Raw genomic sequence first — 23,717 nt, 5'->3', positions numbered from 1 at the left:
TATAGTAGTACTAAGTCCATTACAATACTTCAAGAGATAAATAAAAGACATCTATGCCCTCGAGTCAAATGAGGACATAATTTAACTTCACTTGAATGATTCTACGATCCAAGTCTTGCAGACCAATGCTCCTCCCTACCAATAACTATTTAGATAGATAAAGTCATGGAAATAGTACAACCACATGTAGTAAGTGTCTTACATTTTCTATGAAATAATTTTTTTATAAGTTTTCGTCTTTTTTGAGTCGCCACATATTTTTTAAAGAAAAACAAAGAAAAATTATTTTTTAATCTATTAAAATAGGAAACTGAATGAAAATGTTTAAGGGGATTCAAGGATTCCTATAGATATTTTAGGAAGGTAATTAAGGCACCTAAAATATCCGTTATATATGGTTACCAAATAACGAACTTTATTTGTGTCACTACCGGAGTCTAGACCCCAGACGAGACCGGCGTCGTTGACCTCTCAGAGGTTGCAGACAAGCCTACTTACGTCATTCTTACTTTGTCTAGGTTTATTTTAGCGGAAAAATTGAAACATTTCATTTCCTAACATACATACTAATCATTCTATTAGATTCATCATTTTTCATCATCAACCATCTAACATTAAGATCATCAATGAAAGAAATAGATTAATATAGAATTAAATGTATACTTGCCAAAATGGCACCAATACAATGTCTGAACAAAAGCGGAAAGAAATGCTAGTGGAACATACTCCAGTAGCTCAATCCTATAATTAATATAGAATATGATGGACAAGCATACTAGAAAGCATGAGGGCCTACCAAGTATGGATGATGCTCGACGTCCGGATAGCTGCAGAGTTGATCATGTAGTTCAAGCGCACACATGTGCCTGCACCTAAAAGTTTAGAAGTGTATAGGATTAGTACACACTTGTACTATGTATGGGTATATTCAAGCACACACCAAGGACATTCATGAGTAAGAATAGGTCTTTCCTTACTACATGATTGTAGAAGGTCAAGTCAGTGAACTTGCAAAATTGAGTTAAGAAAGTGAGTGAGCTTTCCAAATTTTGATTCGGAAAGTTTATGAGCTTTAAAAATTGGGATTAAGAAAGTTTATGAGATTTCCAAATTTGTATTAGGAAAGTGATGCCATGAGAGTAACAAACATCATCATACATAACATTTTGCACACAGCACAAATCAACGTACACATAGCACATATCATAATTCATATAACACATAATATTGTTCATATCATTCATTCGTATGCCCCCGACCTTGGAATCATGGACTTGACATTAAGACTTCGCAAAAATGAGAGCTCAACATATGGGACCTCATCTAGGGAGTCTGCTTCATTCATTCTTACGTACTTGATTTCATTTCATTCATGGGCTAGTATAAACACAAGGTATACCTAGGATGTAGTTTAAGACTTCCATCAGATTCGTTGTGCAATGATCAAGAATGACCTAATGTCATTACTTGAATCTAACTCACCTCTTGATTATCCTATTCTAACACCTTTGGTATCATTCATTTAATTATGTGCATCATTTATAGCTGGCCTCATTCATTCATTGAGAACTTTAACATTAACCAACATAGATCATGTGAGCATCATGAAATTCAATGTCATGAAATCCCACACCTAAATGAGATGGAATCACCGCCCAAAGAGACCCAAAAAATGTTAGCGTACATGGGAATTGAACCCCACCAGATCCATATATTGGCAGTATAGGTTCGATGACTAGGAGATATAAGGAGACCCATATCCGGCATGCCAGACGGTCTCATCTCAATGAGAGTTATTTGAACCTCCGCCGTCCCGATAGAAGACATCACCGATCATAGCTAGTCTATCGGTACATAGTATAAAGTACCATTGCATTCAACTCATTCATCATGGAAGTTGGCTTTTAGTATAAGGACATCATATCTCAATTGATTATTTATCATATTATCATTAGTATTAATTTTGTTTATCTTAATACTTTCATTAGAGTGTTCATAGATATTGATCTCTTCATTAACTTTACACTCTCATAGGTGAGTACGTTTTGCTAACATTTACTTAGGCTCACTTGAGATTGCTCTCATCTTTTACATTAGAATCATATCATTTTGTCACCACATTCATTATCATTAGCACATTTGCTCTTCATAGTTACCCACCCCTATTTACGTGAATGTTAGTTTAATCATATGCCAATTCATTTGGCCGTTTGGTGTATTTCACACTCTTACATAACCATTTTAGTATTTAATTATATCATTGTTCATTTTATAATTTTATTGTTCATTTCATCATATTCCAATACACTTGGCTAGTTAGTGTATTTTACACTCGTACTTAACCCTTCTAGGGTTTTATCATTTCATTACATACATCATAGGTTCATTTACTTGCATTTAACTCACAATATTTTTATGAAATTTTCATTTAGTGAGGTCATGGTAACAATCCCCAATGACCTAACAATTAAAAAAATTTTAAATGAAGCTCATTTTTTTAAAAGATGGTCGAGATTACAATTTCCAGGAAGATGAAAATTTAATCTCTTCCAATCCATTTTTGTCTTAATCTTTTGTTGACTTTTTTTGTAGCATTCATGTAATGACGTCTTGGGTTCAATCAATAGTGGTCTCACTTATTTTACATTCATTTTTCATTGAATTTTGTACCATTTTGTTTGGCCGAACCCAACCTACCAAATGCTGTAAATTTGTTCACTATTTTCAGCTTCTTTTTATCATCATTCATACGTTAATTCTTAAGGCAATTCGTGGATCATTTGGTGCATATTTAAGTGTAATATTTTTATGATTATATTCAGATAAGATTTACCTTTTCATACAGCAACATTACAACACTTTTACACCTCATGATTTACACAAACATTCGCACATAAAATCCAACCATAAAAACATTTTCACATACTTTCAGTTGACATAACTTAACATGCTTACAATTCTAAAAACATACTCAAGTACACATTATCACGAATATAAATTTTCGTACTTAAACTACCAGCAAAGATACCAACAACATGATCTCTAACCTATTTCACATTAAGATCAAAGGGATACTCGGGACAAGGTGTTCGACAAGAACGGGAACAACCCTAATTTTCTAGTAGATTTATCTAAGCCTTAGGGGTCTCTTGGGAAAGGCACCAAGAGTAAGAAAACCAATACCTTTTATGGCGTTTAAACCTCCACTTTCTTCCCAAAATCTTATCCAAAAATCACGTCCAAATCCTCTCAAAGTCAACACCAACTCGGCAGACAAACTTCTATTTGCCTATATGATTTATTTTGTTAGTTTTCTTATATTTTCGTTGTGATTTATTCAAGTGTGAAGAAATTTATTTTACCTAATGTTTTCTGAAGTTATTTGGAAGAGATAATCGTGATTAAGAGTTATAGAGACGTCAGAGAGAGAAAGAGAGATGAGGGTGGGAGAGAAGAGTTTTCTTAGGATTAGGAGTCCAGTTTATGATTTAGTCAAATAAAGTTTTTATTTAATTATTAAAAATCTGATTTCCTTTTATTTTAAATGATCTAATAAATAATAAATATAAATTAATACATTAATTCTACCAAGTTAAATTAAAAATAATTTAATTCATTACTTCTACCTAGGTTTGAACACGGGTGGAGCAAGACTTCACTTCAACAGCCAAATTTCAGCCCTCTCTCCCCAAAATACCCATATACCTTATTAATTAAATATTTAATCATATATTTAGGTAATTATGATACTAACCTTAGCCTGGAAAAAGACCATTTTACCCGTAAAGACCATTTAGGGTAATTATGATACTACCCTTAGACTTCCAAACCTAAGCTTTTCTCTTTTTAAGTTCTGTAAAGACTCCTTCGAGTAAATTTTCGTATTCGAGAGCCCTACATTGTTCGACCCAACCTTTCCTATCTCAACTAACTCTACAAGTTAGTTGTCTTGGATGTAGAAAGAATTCTAAAGTCTTTTTCTACGCGCACCAATCCGTGTAAACCCTAGTCTAATCATAGACATTCTTGACACATGAAGTATCACTTAGTATTTTCATTTTCATTTTTATATATATATTCCTTTTTTCTTTTCACTTGTCCATTTTGAAATTATAGCTACACGTCTTGAGTAAGTTATTCGTTTTGAGTCTGTATGTTGTACCCCATCTTAACCTATGTCAAGATTATATATTGGAAACTAGGGTTTCGTAAACAAGGACCGAGGAGTAGGAAAGATGATCTTAGGACCACCAATTTAAAAATTAGAATTTTTACACCCTTTTGGGGAAGCAACTTTTTCTGAAATTTTCAACCCATTCCGGAAGGGGAAGGGGGGTTTGACGCTCCAGATCAATTTCCTTGTCCTTGGCATGGATGTGGCCGCGTCTCAATTTGATGTGCCATTTCGCGTGGCTCCAATGATTTTGTAGTAATCTTGAGGGCAACGTGAAGAAGAAAATAAAACGAGGATCATGGCGCCACTATACTCATAAATCTGGTAGCGATTTTCCTTCTATCTTCTCCCTTGTGTGAGAGAGATGATGCGTGTACGGGGTCAAGCGATTCCTCTCACGAGTGTGTTCTTGATTTTCGTTAAAATTTTTGAAGATGCTGCCGTTTCTTTTGTTTTTTACTAAATAAACATTTTGACCGGGTCAAGGGGATTATAAAAAAAAGGGTTGGGCCAAGAGGTTGAGGGTATGGTGTGCTATTATTTGAAATGGAAGTGGATCTCTTGGAGAGTTGGGTTTAGATTGTAGAGGGGAAGGTGGGGCTGTTGGCAATAATTGGGAAGCCCCAAAATTTCATTTCTGATGGATGAACTAAAATGATTAAGAATAGAAGCCCAAAATATTAATTTAATTACAAATGAGTCGCAATCGACAAGTTTAGTCATGATCAAAGCTGAGTCTATAAAATAATTAATTAAAATGCGAGCGAGTTATCAAAAATAGAACTATATTTTAAACTAAACTTATTTAAAAATGGTAAAAATTAAAATCTTCTAAGATTGATTCATCTTGAAACATAGTTGTATCTTCGCTATTGGATTAAATTTTGTTTGAAATTGGATGAAATTAAACCATTCATATTCCCAATTCTTCGATATAAGCAGTATAAAATATTTCCAACATCCATATAAAAAATTATTAATTTGGGGATATCTTAGGCCTTTGAATTCTCCATATTCGTCGATTCTACGTATTTTCTAATTTCAGAGCATACCTATAAACTTGCTGTCACATCCGGGTTTGCCCCCTAAACGTAATTGGCATTGTCGTCCTCTTTGAGGACTAACACAAGCCTCTTAGTCTTGCATCATTGTATTTATTGATTAAAAATATAGAAGAATTTAAAACTATTCAACTACTTCTAATCGGAGGTTTACATAGACCTATACATACACATAATCATAATAATATCGAGAACACATAGACTCTTTCGTATAAGAAGATTACATAGTCTTCTACTTTTATTTCACACCCTTATACAGTAAAGAAATAGAGTCATAAATTCGTCTCATTTTATAAACCATCTAAACAACGACAATAACATTGGGCATAGCCCTAAATCAATAAAAGTAAGCTGCATATAGGCTTTATAAAACTTTTTATCAAATAGTAAATGTAGTCAATACAAAAGTTGTAGTAACTAAGTAATTTCGCAAAGAGAAAATTGGCTTGGATGATAGAATATCCAAGTCTTCCTTCAATTAACCTCAATTCAACTTCAATGACCGGAACCTAAAATGTTCCGGAAAAAGGGAGGAAATGGGGTAAGTATGAGACCATATGCACAAATACCAACTAAGTATGCTAGATAGGAACATTTAAGGAAATCATGTTATTTAAGTCCATCCTTTAAAAATACTAAACAAATTAATTATACCATAGTCACGTCATCATACTAAATCCATAATCTCATGTAACTCTATCATCACGTAATAATATCACAAACATGAATAAAAGTAAACCACATAAATAGCAAAACAAACAAACAAACTAAAATCCTTAAGAAGATACAAGTGCAATCACAAAGGAAATCCCCATAATCCGACTTAATCAAGACATTTCACTTCAGCATCATACCACCGTATAATCTTAATACAAGGCATACTCCTACGTATTATCATATCCTAACAACAGTTAATCACAATCGGAAAAAAAGATAGATATTCTAAGACATACCAAGTCTTTCTCGTAGTTTACCATCAACCCATAACTCAAACCAACATGAGGAGTAACATCATCACACAATTATAATCAATAGAATAACAAGTCCAATTGCATCTCTATCACATAATTCATCTTTAGATCATAACTTGAGACACGATACATAGGCTAATTTAACATACGATTCATAACCTAAATTACATCTCATGAACTAGCATATTAGGCCTATAGTTCATCATAATTCAACCATAATATAACCATAGGATAGTAATCTAATTAACAAGCAACTTAATTGGATGATGAACGTACAACATAGGTCAAGATCACTACCTTGGGTTAGGGATAGAGGATTATATTCTTCAATTTGACCAAACCATCAATAATTTTCATAAACAAGTTGAATTACACGTAAATCTACTCAATATAACCCAAAGAATCCACTAACCAAATCAATCCATGACTTCCATTTCATAATTGAATGAAACCCGTAAGAAAACTTAACTTTTTGAAATCCATTTTGAATGAACCCTTTGAGGAAAGGATCTCAAAGGTGAACATAACCCATACCTTAATATCTCTCAACAATTTCATAAAGAATCCACCCTATTTCATCCCCCAAACTTTAGTTCTTGCTAGCCTTAAATGGTGGGTTCTTCTAGAGAGAGAAGGAAGAGAGTTTATTTTTAGAGTTGGCTTTTGGTTAATGAGGATTAAGGGTATTTATTGAGGGGCTTAATTAATTTGATTAGTTTCCCTTAAATCACTAAGTAACCCCTAAACCATTTATTTAATTTAAATAAAATCGTTAAAATCCATAAATAAAATTTGACCCTCACCAAAGAGACACCGTCGACGGTCCGTCGGTGGGTCGACAGACAGCCCCCCCTCTGTACTGCACTTCCGTTGTCTCTATCAGAGACTTTGCAGGAGAGGCTTCCTCCAAATTTTTTTATGTATGGGATGACGGTTCCCTCGACGCTCCGTCGTCCCTTTCTGTCAAGTGCAACAGTAGCTAGATTAACAAGGTCTTTCACAATCTTTCTAAGTGAGGGACGAGCGTGCCCTTTGACGCTTCTTCAGGTCAATTACGGACCGTCGTCTGCGAAATCGATGCACAGTGCCAGTCACTGCTGCATCAAACTGCAGGGGTTCTCCAAGAGGGCCCTTGGTTAGTCCTTGGGAAGTCGTTCCCTGATGTTTCAATTATGAAATAACTCCAAACGCCCTTTAGCTACCTTTCAACTAATTTTCGTACATTTACGACTTCGAAAAGTTAGTTAAAAGGCTAAGGCACACTAAAACCTCTTTGAACAAACTTCCAGGACATCTTTTGACATTTGGTTCTTAAGCATTCAAAATAACCTATATTCATTAAAAATGCACTTACAAATAGTGTTTAGACTTTATGACACCTATGTTAGGCCTTTCCATGAGTCTTGGATTTTAAAGGTGGTACATTATCCCCCTCTTATGAACATTCGTCCCTGAATGACACTAAAACTCTTTTAAAGGAAGGAATAGACTCAAGACTAGCAGCCCAACCAATCAACAATATCAATTCAACAAAAAATCATATAAACTCATCGAAGCAAATATCAAAATTCATATTACCACACCTAAGGCTCAAAACACTTTATCATGAGTCATTTCATTATCATAACATTTATGAGCACAATATACATCATATGAGTCAATTAGTACAAAGTTCAACCTAACAGTATGCTACCTATAATTTCATGAAGACTCCCCATATCAAAATTCACAACAGAACTCAAAGCAAGCAAAAAGCAAAATTTCATGTTTTTAATAGCAACACTACAATGACTTCACTTTTATAACATTTCACTTAAAAATCAAGAAACACAAATCCTTGACATAATTAAATAATTAAAAAGGATGTCCAACCTTAATTCTCAAAAAGATGAGGATAATGAGATTTCATATCTGCTTCGACGTCCCATGTAGCGCCCTCAACTAATTGATTTTTCCATAACACTTTGACGAAAACAACCTATTTATTCCTTAACTTCTTGACTTGCCTATCAAGAATTTGAATTGTGACTTCCTCATAAGATAGGTTATCCTTGACACCAAGACCCTCAATAGGAAGAATGGACTCGGGATTAGTGATACACTTTTTCAACATAGAAACATGGAAAACCAGATGAACTGAAGCCAATTCATTTAGGAAGTTTCAATTCATAGGCAACTTTACCAACCCTTTGCAAGATTTCATAGGGACCCACATTAAGAGGACTCTATTTCCTTTTCTTGCCAAACCTAACCACCCCTTTCATTGGTGAAATTATTAAATACACATTATCACCTTCTTAAAACTCTAAATCCCTTATCCTATAATCGGCATAAGACTTTTGCCGACTATAGATTGTTTGTAAAGGGTTCCTTATGATATGAACCTTTTACGAAGTCTTATAAATCAAGTCGGGACCAAGCATCGATGACTCACCAACTTCAAACCACCCTATAGGAGACCTACACCTCCTACCATACAAGGCTTCATAGGGAGCCATAGGTATGGATACATGAAAGTTATTGTTATAAGCAAACTCCGGCAACGGCAAGTGCTTATCCCAACTTTCTTTAAAATTGATAATGCAAGCTCTAAGAATATCCTCAAGGGTTTGAATTATGTGTTTCGCTTGACCATCGGTTTGAGGATGAAAAGTGGTACTAAATTTCACCCTAGTGCCTAAACCTTCTTGGAATGACCTCAAAAAATGTAGATATGAATTGTGCACCCCGATCCGAAATGATGGATAAAGAATACCATGGCGACACACAATCTCATTTATGAAGATCTTTGCATAATCTTCCGCCGAATATATGGACTTGACGGGAATGAATGAGGCGACTTCGTCAATCTATCCACAATCACCCATATAGAATAATATGAATTTTGATTCAGAGCCAACCCTACTACAAAGTCCATATTAATGTATTCCCACTTCCAAGTAGGAATTTGGATTTCTTTTTGTAGGCCACCCGACATTTGATGTTCCGCCTTCACTTATCGTCAATTTTGACGTTTATCAACAAATTCCGCTATGTCCTTCTTCAAGTCTTCCCACAAATATACCTCCCGAAGGTCATGATACATCTTAGTTTAACATGGATGAATGGAGTAGTGGGATCCATGGGCTTCATTAAGGATCCGATCCATCAACTCATCAGTAGCGGGAACACATAATATCCTTTGATATCTCAACACACCATCCCCCCCCCCAAGGAGAAAGACTTATTCAACTTGCTAAGAACCGATTCTTTCAACTCCATCAAGGCTAACTAAAGGTGTTGTTTTGCTTCACCTCAACCTCTAACGATGACTCAGAGTTCTGAGGAACTACGGCACCCCCATATGGAACACTCTCCAACCTCACCCGCAACCTAGGCAACCTTTGCACTTCCATTGCTATTTCCTTTTTTGCTTCAGCAAGATGGGATACACTACCCATAGTCTTCCGACTTAGGGCATCCGCAACTAGATTAGTCTTGTTGGGGTGATAAAAGATACTCATATCATAATCTTTCACCAACTCGAGCCACCTTCTTTGTCGGAGATTTAACTTCTTTTGGGTAAACACATATTGTGGAATAGTATTATCGGTAAAAACATCCACATGAACGCCATACAAATAATGCCTCAAAATTTTCAAAGCAAACACCACGACCACTAATTCAAGGTCATGAGGGGGGCAATTCTTCTCATTTACCTTTAGTTGCCTCGAAGCATAGACAATCACATTCCCATTCTACATAAGTACACATCCCAAACCTACTCGGGATGCCTCACAATACACCACAAAACCTTTTGTACCCTATGGTAAGGTCAATACCAAAGCGGAAGTAAGCTTATGTTTCAACAATTGGAGGTTTTTATCACATGCCTCCAAGAACTCAAACATTCTACTATTTTTGGTAAAAGTAATTAAAGGAGACACAATGCACGTGAAACCATCCACGAGTCTCTGATTTTATCCCTCTAAACCCAAGAAACTCCTAATGTCAGTCGGAGTCAATGGTCTATGCCAATTTTTCACTGCTTCCATTTTCCTTGGGTCTACCTCAACTCCTTCTCTATAGATTATGTGCCCAAGAAACGACACCGACCTCAACCAAAATTCACATTTGCTATATTTGGCGAACAATTGATGCTCTTTAAGGGTTTGCAATACTATCATTAAGTGATATATGTGATCAACCTCATTCTTCGATTTTACAATGATATCATCAATAAACACAATAACGAATGAATAAAGATAGTTTCGAAACACCCTATTCGTTAGGTCAATTCGACCAGAGCCATTCGATTAGCAGGAATAGATATAGCGTTCATTTCCGGTAGCAAATCGATACAAGAATCAATTCCCGTTTGGGCGGAATACCGGGAAGGTCGTTAGAAAAGACTTCTGGAAATTCACTGACCACGGGGACTTACTCAATAGGACGAATTTTTGAATCCAATTCTTGGACTCTTACAATGTGATAAAGACACCTCTTTGAGATCATTTTGCATACTTTTAGACAAGATATGAAGCGAACTCTAGGAACAAAATTTCCACATTCCAGTCAATAACGGGTTCATTTGGGAAACTAAAACTAACAACTCCAGTTCAATAATCAATACAAGCGAAACTAGCATGCAACCAATCTATTCTCAAAATGATATCAAAATCAACATATCTAGTTCAACTAGATATACATAAGAAAATATATTGGGCAATGAAATAGTACGATTTCGATAGACTTTTTTTACTATAATTGACTCACCCCACCGGAGAATATACCACAAAAGGTTCACGCAAAACATCAGGTAAAGTATCAAAATTTTTAGCTAACAACGGAGTAACAATAGACAAAGTAGCACCCATATAAAGCAAAGAATATACATCAATATCAAAACATTCAAAACATACAGGTCACCACATCTGGAGAGGCCTCTTGATCATCTCTAGTACGAAGGTCATAGAAGCATTTCTTTTCGATAGCAGCACTAGAACCACTTGGATGTCCACCCTTATCTTACTCCTTAGCATTAGGACAATATCGCACTTTGTGACAAAAATTTTCACAACCAACGCATTTTTTCGACACAAGGAGGCAAGCATCAAAGTTTTTCCTTCCACATTCCTTTCAAGATGGCTTCTCATTAGATGAATTTCCACTCTTCCCTTTTTAAATACTTGCCTAGGGGACCTCTCCTCACTAGCCTTGGGAAATTCGGATGGAATTTTATTTGAGAACCTCCTCTTGAATCTAGTCTTGTCTTGAATCCCAAGCCTATGTTTAGTAGCTCCACCATCTTGTCCTTTTTTAATCCCTATACTTCCTTTTTTCTCTAGCCTCCTCAATCATTTTAGCATGAACCATAAGACGACTAATATTCATGTTGTCGTGTAACTTCGCCAGATGACATTCTTCTTGTAAGTCATCTGATACACCCATCACAAATCGACTCATCTTGTCTCTAAGATAGGAGACCGAGGAAGGAGCATATTTATCCAATTGAATGAAATAAAAAGAGTAATCATGAACACTAATACCTCTTTCACGGAGATTGATAAATTCCTATACATTAGCTTGTCTCATATATCTAAGGAAGAACTGATCAAGGAAATCCCTCTTGAAGATCTCCCAAGTCACCATACCACATTGGCGTGGCCTATTATCTCTCCAATGTGCATGCTAAGTCTGAGCCACATCCTTGAGTTGGTATGAGTCAAACTCGACATTCTCATTGGAAGACAACCCCATATCACATCCTTATAAACCTTATCAATGAACTCTTGAGATTCTTCATGAACCTTTGACCCATAGAAGATAGGAGGATTCATCTGTGTGAAATCCGTTAGACGAGAAGCCATGGTTTGCTCATGAACCGTAGGTTCAACATCTCGATTGTCTTGGGCAGTCATCTTTAGCTTGGACCATTGCGGTTTGTGCTTGTGTAGTCATGGCTTAGGCCATTTTAGAAAGAATAGACCTTATATCCGCCTCCGTCATAGGTGGAGGGTTAGGCGGGGCTTGATCAACATTAGCATTTTCCTATAGTGGAGGAACTTGCTCATCATAGGGAGGAGCTCCCACATTACCAACTTCCTCATCAAGTCATCGAGATTTATTCGTTCGAGTGTTCATGCTTCCTATAAGCACAACAATTTGATTAGATGCAAAAGCACACCATAAGTATACTCTATTGGAACGATATAAGATTTCCAAGAAATAGGGTGATTCCTAATCATTATATAGGTTCCTACTCATAAATGTGGCGCGCTTCACAATGATGAATACAACCCTACATAGACGTGGTTGAGAGAGATGTCAACATCAAGGATATTCAACTCTTGCTCTGAGACAAAGTTTGTCACATCCGGGTTACCCCTAGACATAACCGGTGTCATTTTCCTCTTTGAGGACTAAGACAAGCCTCTTAGTCTTACATCATTGCATTCACTGATTAAAAATACGGAAGAACTTAAATTTTTTCAACTACTTGTAATCGCAGATTTACATAGACCTCTACATACACATAATCATAATAATATCGAGTACACATAGACTCATTCGTATAAGAAGATTACATAGTCTTCTACTTTTATTTCACACACTTATATAGTAATGAAATAGAGTCATAAATTTGTCTCATCTTATAAACAATCTAACGAGGACAATAACATTGGGCATAGCCCTACATCAATAAAAGTAAGCTGCATATAGGCGTTATACAAGTTTTTCTCAAATAGGAAATTTAGTCAATACAAAAGTTGTAGTAACTAAGTAACTTCGCAAAGAGAATATTGGCATTGTCCTCGGGGGAATTGAGGACCTACCAGTTGATGATAGAATATCCAAGTCTTCGTTCAAATCAACTACAACAACCGGAACCTAAAATGTTTGGGAAAAAAGGAGAAAATGGGGTTAGTTAGGCACATGTACTAAGTATGAGACCATAAGCACAAATATCAACAAAGTATGCTAGAAAGGGACATTTAAGGAAATCATGTTATTTAACCCAATCCTTTGAACATACTTAACAAATTAATTATACCATATGCACGTCATCATACTAAACCCATAATGTCATGTCACTTTATAATCACATAATAATATAACAAACATGAATAAGAAAAAACCACATAAATAGCAAAACAAACCAAAAAACTATAATCTTTAAGAAGATACAAGTGCAATTACCAAGCAAAGCCCCATAACCCTACATAATCAAGTAACCCACGAAAGTTCATATTTAGCAATTCACTTCACATAGCATTGTCTTCCATCTCATATTTTATCCTTTCTTTAACAATGATAACAAATTTCATACTCATAAGCATCTCATTTAACATATAAAGTCACTTACATTGTATCGTTGTTTATATACGTAACATTACCTTCTCAAAGCTTCTATCAACGCAAACTAGTGCAAGGCATAGGTAGAGTCCCATACCTCTACCTATGCTTATGTTAAACCACTCAAGTCGTATCAATTAGCCTATACTTTATTTATTTATTTTAGCTTAGGGAACACTTGCCTTAACCGACATAGACTACATGAGCTAATGTGGAATCCGGTGTCATGAATACGTAACATTAACTTCTCAAAGCTTCTATCAAGGCAAAATAGTGCAAGGCGTAGGTAGAGTCCCATACCTCTCCCTAAGCTAAAGTTAAACCACTTAAGTCGCTACAATTAGTCTATACTTTATATATTCATTTTAGCTTAGGGAACACTTGCCTTAACCGACATAGACTACATGAGCTAATGTCGAATCCACTGCCATGAAACCTTACACCGATGGAAGGTTGTCTACCGGCCAAGGTAGGACCTAACATAAACGTATCTATCTAGGTGGATACACTAGCTAATGTCCTATAGTGGCAGCATAGTTTATGGAGCTTGGGTAATAAATCCTGGAAATATCAACTCTACACCCTACCTTGGGTCGTGAGGCTATCCACCCCATGAAAAAAGTAGTGAACCGGACCTTCCTTATATAAAAATATCTCACTCCCTCACATACAAGCTCATTAGGTGCTAACCGAGGTCCCTTTATTGAAATGCCTTTACTCTTATTGCGATCATCACTTAGTTTAGCTCATAGGGTCTAACCCTTGTACAATCATCATCATCAATAGCTCAATAAGAATTGTATGAGTGTAAGACCTTTCATCACAATCCGGATAAGTGAGGTTAACACTATTGCATTGCATAAGATATAAAGGAATATTGATAGGTTTCATTGTCCTTATAGCACATCACCTTAATCTACCTTATAACATAGTCACGAAATTTCAATTCAACATCATACCATACTATAATATTAATAAAAGGCATACTCCTACGTAATGTCATAGCTTAACAACATTTAATCATGATAAGAAATAAAGATAGAGACTCTAAGACTTACCAAGTGTTTCTCATAGTTTACCATCAAGGTCTTACAATAAACCCATAACTAAACCCAACTTCAAGAGTAACATCATCACACAATCATAATCAATAGAATAAAAGGGCCAATTGCATCTCTATAACACAATTCATCTTTTGATTATAACATGAGACAAGATATATAGGCTAATTTCACATTACAATTCATAACTTAATTTACATCTAAAGAACTAGCATGAGGCCTATAGTTCATCTTAGGTCAACCATTATAGTACCATAGGATAGTAATCTAATCAACAACCAACTCAATTGGATGATCAACATAAAACATAGGTCAAGATCACTACCTAGGGTTAGGGATAGAGGATCATGTTATTTAATTTGACAGAACCATCAATAATTTTCATAAACAGGTTAAAAATTACATGTAAATCTACTCAATATAACCCAAAGAATCCATTAAAAACACAATCCATAACTTCAATTTCGTAATTGAATAAAACCCATAACGAAACTCAACTTTTTGATATCCATTTTGAAGGAACCCTTTGAGGAAAGTATCTCAAAGGTGAACAGAACCCATACCTTAATCTCTATCAATAATTTGATGAAGAATCCACCCTGTTTCATCCCCCAAAACCTAGTTCTTGCTAGCCTTCAATGGTTGGTTCTTGTAGAGAGAGAAATAAGATAGAAGGGAGTGTTTATTATGAGAGTTGGCTTTTGGTTAATGAGGTATAACGGTATTTATAGAGAGGCTTAATTAACTAAATTAGTTTCCCTTAAATCACTAACTAACCTCTAAACCGTTTAATTAATTTAAATGAAATCATTTAAATCCATCAATGAAATTCAAAACTCACAGATGTGACACCGTCAACGGTCCGTCGGTGGGTCGACGGATAGCCCCTCCTCCGTCCTGAACTTCTATCGCATCTATAAGAGACTTTTCAAGGGATGCTTGCTCCAATTATTTTATAAGTATGGGATGACGGTGGCCTCGACACCCCGTTGAGCCCATGATGCCACGTATTCCCATTCCATCGAGTGTAACTGTAGCTAGATAAACAAAGGACTTCACAATCTTTCTAAGTGGGAGACGACGGTGTCCTTTGACGCTTTATCATGCCACTTACAGACCGTCGTCTGCCCTGTCGATGCATAATACCAGTCAGTGCAGCATCAAACTGCAGGGGTTCTTCTCGATGGCTTTTGGTTGGTCCTTGGGGAGTCGTATCCAGACGTTTCAATAATGAGACCACTCCAAACACCCATTATCTACCTTTCAACTAATTTATGTACATTTCTGACTTTTACAAGTTCGTAAAAAGGCTGAGGCACACTAACACCTCTTTGAAACAACTTCCCGGTAGTCTTTGGACATTTGGTTCTTAAACATTCTAAATGAACTATATTCATTAAAAATGGACTTAGAAATAGTGTTTAGACTTTATGAAACCTATTTTAGGACTTTCCATGAGTTTTGGATTTGCAAGGTGTTACACCTGCGTCTACGGAAAAATCGTTAGTTTAAAATAAACTGATCTGTCGATAAACCCATGATGAAATTTTGAGGTCATCCTTAAAATTTTGTATCAGTTAACTTTCTTGGCTTATAATTAACCTCCCGTGGGCAAATCACGGAATTTTTGAGATTCTCTCAAAAAATATATCCTACTTACAAACTTCAAAGTAACCTCGGTCTCGACTTATTGAGAAAAAATCTTCTTCACAAGAATTTTTAAGTCCCTCTAAAAAGTTTCTTACCCAGTTTCTATGTGAAGAGGAATAGAAATCTTACAGGAGATTTGAACGAACCCTTGTAGCGCCTACGTATCCCGTTAAGGGGGGAATCAAGTCAAACGTAGTTCACCTCAATGGTTGACACTAATAAAATCTTACAAAGAAAACTGACCAAAGCACACATACGCCTCCTACGCATGTCATTCTTGAGGATTCAGGTCGAACGTAGTTCAAATACAAAAAAATATTAAAAGACATAAATGGGGTGACCGAGGCCGACATTGGCCGCCTACGTATCTCATTCTTGATAATTTAGGTCAGACGTGTTTCAACATAAAGAGATAAGATTTTAAACGATGCAAATACAAGAAAATATAACAATTACTGCGATATAACATAACTACAAAGTGAAGCTTCACACGTAATATCTCTTGAAAACATATAAGTTGATTTGTTTCCACCATGCGGTGACATCCATCAACGATAGGACCAAACCACATCTAGATATTTCTTTGCAAACCATGTAAGGTCCTTGCCAATTTAGTATAAATTTTCCTTCAAACTCATTTTGATGATTAAGGACAAACTGACCAATTTAAAAAATTATTGCTTTAACTCTCTTGTTGAAACACGAATCATTCTCTACCGATACAGTTGACCCTGAAAAACGACAACCATTATCTTCTCATCAATTCTGTTTGCTCACCCATTCAACATTACTCAACTCAACTTCTTATATAATTCTCAAGGATGGTATCTCACATTCGACAGGTATGACTGCTTCTGTTCAATATATTAGCATGTATGAAGTGGATCCGATCAATGTTCCGACAGTCAATCGATAACCAAAAAATAATATGGCAACATCTCATACCAAACTCGTTGATTGACAGTCATTTTTCTCTGGATCTTTTTTATGTTCTTATTGTTGGTCTCTACATCTCCATTCATCTTAAGATGATAGGTGGCTGAGTTTCGATGAGTAATCTTAGACTACTCACATATATCTCTCATCAAGTTAATGTTGATATTTGCACCATTTTTAGTAATGATCAGTTATTGCACTCCGAACAAGCATATAAAATTGTCGCAAACAAAATCAGCTACAACTTTCTTGGTTGCCGACTTGTACGAAGCTACTTCAACCCACTTGGTGAAATTGTCAATGGCAACCAAATTAAGTTTGTGTCCGTTAGAGGCAGGGAGCTCAATTGGACCGATTTCGTCCATGCCCCAAGTTACAAACAACCAAGGTGAAATCATAGCTTTGAGTTCGTGAGGCGCCACTCGAATCAAATTACCATGCACTTGACATTTATGGCATTTCTGCATGAACATGCAACAATCATGCTCCGTAGTCATCTAGAAATAATCAGCTCAAAGGATCTTCCTTGCCAATGTGCGTCTTTTCATGTGCGTACCACAAACTCAAGCATGTATCTGTTCAATAATCTTCGGTGCTTCAAAAGCATCGACACATCTGAGAAGACCTAAATCTGGAGTCCTCCCATAAAGGGTTTCTCCACTTAGAAAAAAGTTGAGGGCCATACGGCGTATCGATTTCTTCTTGTAAAATGTCGCCTTCTCAGGATTAATCCAAGACTCCAAATACTTCTTTATATCAAAATATCATGGTAAACCGTTTTGTTCTTCTTCAACATGTGAACATAGGACCTGATATTCTATAAATCCCATATCCACAGGAGCAATACAATTAGTATCCAGATGCTTAATCATTGAGACAATTGTGGCAAGAGCATTAACCAACACATTCTATGTTCTAGGAGTATGTCTGAACACAATCTTATGGAATATTCTACACAATTTTTGCATGTATTGCACATATGGAGTGATCTTCGGGTTCTTCAAAGTCTATTCAACTTGATCCTGATGAATCAACAAGTCTGAGTCTCTAATAACCAATAGCTCATGTAAATTAATGTCAATGGCCATTTTCAAACCGAAAATACAAGCTTCATATTCAGCCATGTTTTTCATGCAATTAAACTTCAGTTTTGCTGACCGGATTTCGACACTAAGACGGCCCCAGTACCTCCATCAACGAATAATCTCCATCCCGAATATATTTAAATAATATCTTTACCCACAAACGATACTTCATAATCGTGAATATAAGTCTTGAGCAGTTCATATCTTCATCAATGGGATTTTATGCGAGATAATCAACCAAGGAATGTGCTTTCATCAGCTTCTGGTTCACATAAACAATACAAAATTCACTCAAAAACATTTTCTATTTGGCCAACTTTACAGGCGCCATTGCATTCTGGAAAATATACTGCAATGGATCCATTATGAAGATGAGATATGTAGTATAAGAAGAGAAGTAGTGTCATAACTTCTGGGCGGTCCAAATTAAAGCACAACATGTTCTCTCTAAAAGAGTGTAACGGGACTCATATGGCGTGAGCCTCTTTCTTATATAATAAATAGCTCGCTCCTTCTTCCCTATCTTGTCATGTTGACAAACTACACATCCAAATGCGTTATCTGAAACAGAATTTTTTTTAATAGTGAACTCCCTTCTCACAGAGGAACCACCAGTTGTTGATTAGAAAAAGTAATTCTTGATGGCATCAAAAGCAGTGTGACATTCATCGGTCAACTTTGTCATAGCATCCTTCTTCAGCATCTTGAAGATAGGCTCACACACGACAATGGATTGAGCTATAAATCTATTGATGTAGTTCAACATCCATAAGAAACTCATCAATCATTCTTCTTCTTCGGAGGATGTAACTCTTGAATTGCCTCAATCTTGGAAGGGTGAAGCTCAATACCCTTTCTACTGACTATAAATCACAACAACTTGTCAGTTGCTACCCCAAAAGAACATTATGCATGATTTAACTTAAAGTTATACCGATGTAGACGGTTGAGAAAGTTTTTTAAATGTGTCCAGTGGTACAAACTCTAGCGGGACTTCATTATGACATCATCTACATACACTTTGATATCCTTACGAATAATGTCACAAACTTTGGTCGTCGTAACTCTCATTTAAGGAACACCAGTTTATTTGAGACCAAATGGCATCACTATGTATTGATATACACCCAAGGCATAATAAAAGCTGTTTTTTCTGCATCTTCTTAGTCCATCAGGATCTGATGATAACTTGCATAACAGTCTACAAATGAACGCATTTCATATTTAGCACAATTAACGATCAAATAGTGAATGTTTAGCAACAAAAAAAATTTCTTTGGGATTGCTTTGTTCAGATCCCTCTAATCGACACATATTTTTATCATCCCATCTTTTTTGGAAACAAGAACAACATTAGCCAACCAAGTCGGGTATTGCATCACTTCTACTAATTGAGATTTGATTTTTTTGGTGACATCTTCTTTAATTTTCAAACCTAACTCAGGGTTGAAATTCCGAGCTTTCTGTCTCATTAATCTGAATCCTGGGTTAATCGGCAACTTGTGAGACACCACATTGGTACTCAGCCCTAGCATGTCGCTGACTACTAAGACGAACACATGAATGTATTCAGTAAACAAATGAAACAAATACTTTCTTTGAGCCTCCTTCAAGTGGACATTGATTTTTACCTCTTTGACACATTCTTGGTATTCCAGATTCATAGTTTATGTTTATTCCAAATTCGGCTTATGCTGATTTTCAAACTATTGAAATTCCTCGTCATCAACTGCCTTATTGTGTTCGTTCACTTCGTGACATGACATGATATTTCCATGTTTAAAATAAATATTACTCAAATCATAAAATGATAAAGTTATAAAAGTACACTATATTAGATATGCAAATGAACAAGCATTTAAATAAAGAGGCTTTCATTTAAATTGGAACACAATGTTAATTTTGGTCATGGAAAAGGTCCATGTTTTCTTTTTAAACATCATGGGTCGAATTTGGTAATTCAATCAATTAATGAAAACGCAAAGGGTAGGTCTCAGGACTCTTTAGGACTACCACCGATTCAAAACATGCATAAACAATGTCCTTCTACACAAATGATCGGGGAATAAATATTGGTGTAGAAATCAAATTCTGCAGCTGCTCTCTTGGCTTAGCATCGCGGATACTATCTATATCGACCTTGTCCTCTATGACATCATCAATCTCTTCAAAAAGGTCGCAGATTCCTTCCCCGAGGTAATCACAATCGGCATACTCCTAAACTTGAAATGATCGATATAGATGTGGGATAAACTTAGTCAATGCTTGATCATTGCTTTTCTTCACCTTCATCTAATCATATGTGGGGACGTACCCCAATCCATATCTCGCTCCTTTGACGGTGTCTAGAATAGGCTCAATAAATCCTTTGGAATTTCTTTCCAATCGAAACCTGGTTCGAAAAAATTCTGCAGCATCACAGTGGCAATATACTAGTACTCGATAAACATAGGAGGTTTTAGGGACAAATCCTCACTAGTGGCATTACCAACTCGATAGTTTAGAAATCGGTACATCGCAAGACATCATATATATTTGCGCCTCCCTACAAAAGTGACTCCCTTTGGCGTGAATAACCAGCTCTTGGTCATTCTAAAAGAGTTTCTTCATTTGGTGAAAAGTAGAAGACCCGCCCCACCCAAGTGGATTAGAGGTCTTCTCAGAAGAAGGTTATAGCTTGTGTTAATGTCCAAAACCTTAAACTATGCACTGAACCTCGCCGGATTAATTTAAAGGACCAAATTTACCGATCCCAATGTGTCCTTTCGTATCGTCTAAGGCTCGTATATTGAATTCTTTTAGTTCAAGCTTCCCCAAGTCAAACTTTAATTGCCTGAGAGTCCACATCGGGAAAATTTTAAGACTGGACCCATCATTCAACAGAACACAATTTATGACCCTTTCACGACATATGACAGTGATATGCAATGCCTTGTATTGTGACCTCCCTTCAAAGGGCAATTCTTCGTTACAGAAGCTAATTTTATGCCCTCAAATAACTTGGTTGATCGTAGCCACTACATTATCTCTTCTTGTGCCAATGGGCACATATGTGTAATCCAGAGCCTTCATCAAGGCTTGCCTATGCAGCTGGGATCTCATCAACAAGGCCCACACATAAATCTTAGCCGGTCTTTTTCCAAATGCTTAACCATCGATTAGTCCTTTGACTTCATCTTTCTTCACAATTCTTCAACTTCGCCTTCTCTTATTGTCCTCGTTCTGTGATATTTATTCTTCCCTCAATTAACTCTTCGATAGTATAACACCTCCCAACTCAGGTCATACCTAAGTGATAGCGGTTCAAATAACAAACTTTTTCCTAGCAGGAGTTACTAGTTGCAGCAAGGCAACATCCTTTGCGGGTGTCAAGATCAGGAACACCTTTTTCTCTTGAATGCTAAGTGAGGCCACATTCCTTTCTAACTCATCATGCAAAATAGGAGTTATCACTTTAGTCACGCACCAGTTATCATCCAGCTCTTTCATTTTGATATTAATTCCTCCATGATTCGGTAAAGTATTCTGTTGACATTGGGCGCGGCTATTTCAAAAGACACCACTTCTTTGTCTATCAGATATTGAATCTTCTATTTGTGGTTGATACAGTCCTTAGTATCATGTCCAACCTTGTTGGAGTGATACGCCCACCTTTGATCGGGGGTGTAGTATTTGAAACTAGTATCCACCGGCTTTGGCCCTATAGGGTGAATGTTTCCAGCCGCAGCTAGTTGCTCGTACAACTTTATTCGGCTTTTAGCAAGTGCAGTAAATTTTTGGGGGTCTTCTTCTCGAATATGGGTCAAGGGAGATCATAGTTGCCTTGTTGGGGATGATGACCTTATTGATAATTTCGGGTATTTACATGGGTATTTATGTTTCTTTATTAAGTATTTGTTTCGTAATTTGGTGATTTCGTGGGGTATTTTTTCATACTGGATCTTGTTGGGTGTTCTGTAGTTTTACTGGACATTGGCACAGTTAGGAGCAACATTTTGGTAAATATGGGATGGAATTTGATAACTTTGGGGAGAATTTTTGTAAATAGGAGGTGCAATTCTGTAATTTGGAAGGGGGATTTTTGGTATGTGGAGGTAGTATTTTGGTTGATCGAAGGAGGAGTATTTGGATAACCTGCTTTCACATAGCAAGTTTGATAAGTATTCTGCGAAGGTCGAGGACGACCTTGGTAGGATGATGTTATTCTGGGGGTCTTCCACCTCATAAGAGACAGCAGAAAAATCTCATCTTTTCCTCTTCAACAAACCCGATGATCCATGCGACAAAGTAATAGGGCAATCTTCCACGTTTTCAACCTATCTTCGATAGTCTCACCAACCTTGACTACGTCAACAAATTTCTCTCCAACGAGCAATATGATTCTATAATAGTATTCGGGCTCTTGCACATGCACATACACTTTATCTATTTCTTTTTCGGACATAGGATGTCGTACTCCAACTGCTTCGTTGGCCACATGTACGAAAATTCTCTATAGCTTTCGTTGGACATTTGTTTTCTATTTTCTAAGAAATAACGATCAGGGACGATCTCTACATTATTGCCAACCTATTAAAAGAAGTCCTTAGCCAAAGCATGCAAGTTTGGCCACTATCTAGTCTCATAACAATCATATTCTGGTGAAATGTAAACCATTCAATATATTCTCTACTCAAACGTCAGCAAAAAAGCCGTATTAGAACAACTTTATCTTTCCCAACTCATACGAGTTTGTCACAGTATGCCCTCAGGTACACTAGAGGATTCAGTGATCCTCAAAAAGTGTAAAAATTTTGCATCTTGAACCCTGCAGGGAGTACTAGATTCGAATGAATGCATATGTCCTCGTAGTTCAAATCGGTGACGTCAGAAAAATGCATTGCACTTCCTTCATTGCTTTTTTGATCTACTCATTTATATCTATATTTGAGGCCTCTTCTTTTGCCTTCCACTCTTTCTCATGATCCTCATAATGGTCAAGCACAAATTATTTCACATCCTCCTCATTTGGAATGGGAATTTAAAAGTTTGTTTTTCTGGGTAGAGGCTGAGCTGCGGAGGAACTTTGGAATTCTAGGAAATAAGGTAATAATGCAGATAGTTTTGGGGATTATTATTTTGGTTTTGGTGGTGGTGAGAAATTTGGGGTTGGAATGTATTTTGGTTTTTGTTTTGAATGTAGTGGTGAACTTGTTTTGTGATGGGCATTTTTTAGGTGGGAGAGGTATCTGGGAATTGTTGTTTTGTGGAGGGGGTGGAGGTTTGTAAGAGGTGGAGGCATATTACGAGTTTTGTGTAGTCAAGTCTATTATTAACGGATTTTGAATAGGAGTAGATGGAAGAATTTGAGCTAGATCCACATTTGAAGAGGGAAAGTACAGAGAAGGCCTTCTATTAGTAGCAGTGTTGGCTGTATAACCTGTTGGAGGTAGATCCTGTCTCCT

Source organism: Solanum pennellii, chromosome 8 (genome assembly GCF_001406875.1).
Source record: "Solanum pennellii chromosome 8, SPENNV200".
Classification (NCBI taxonomy): Eukaryota; Viridiplantae; Streptophyta; class Magnoliopsida; order Solanales; family Solanaceae; genus Solanum; species Solanum pennellii.
This window is presented reverse-complemented; position numbering follows the sequence as displayed.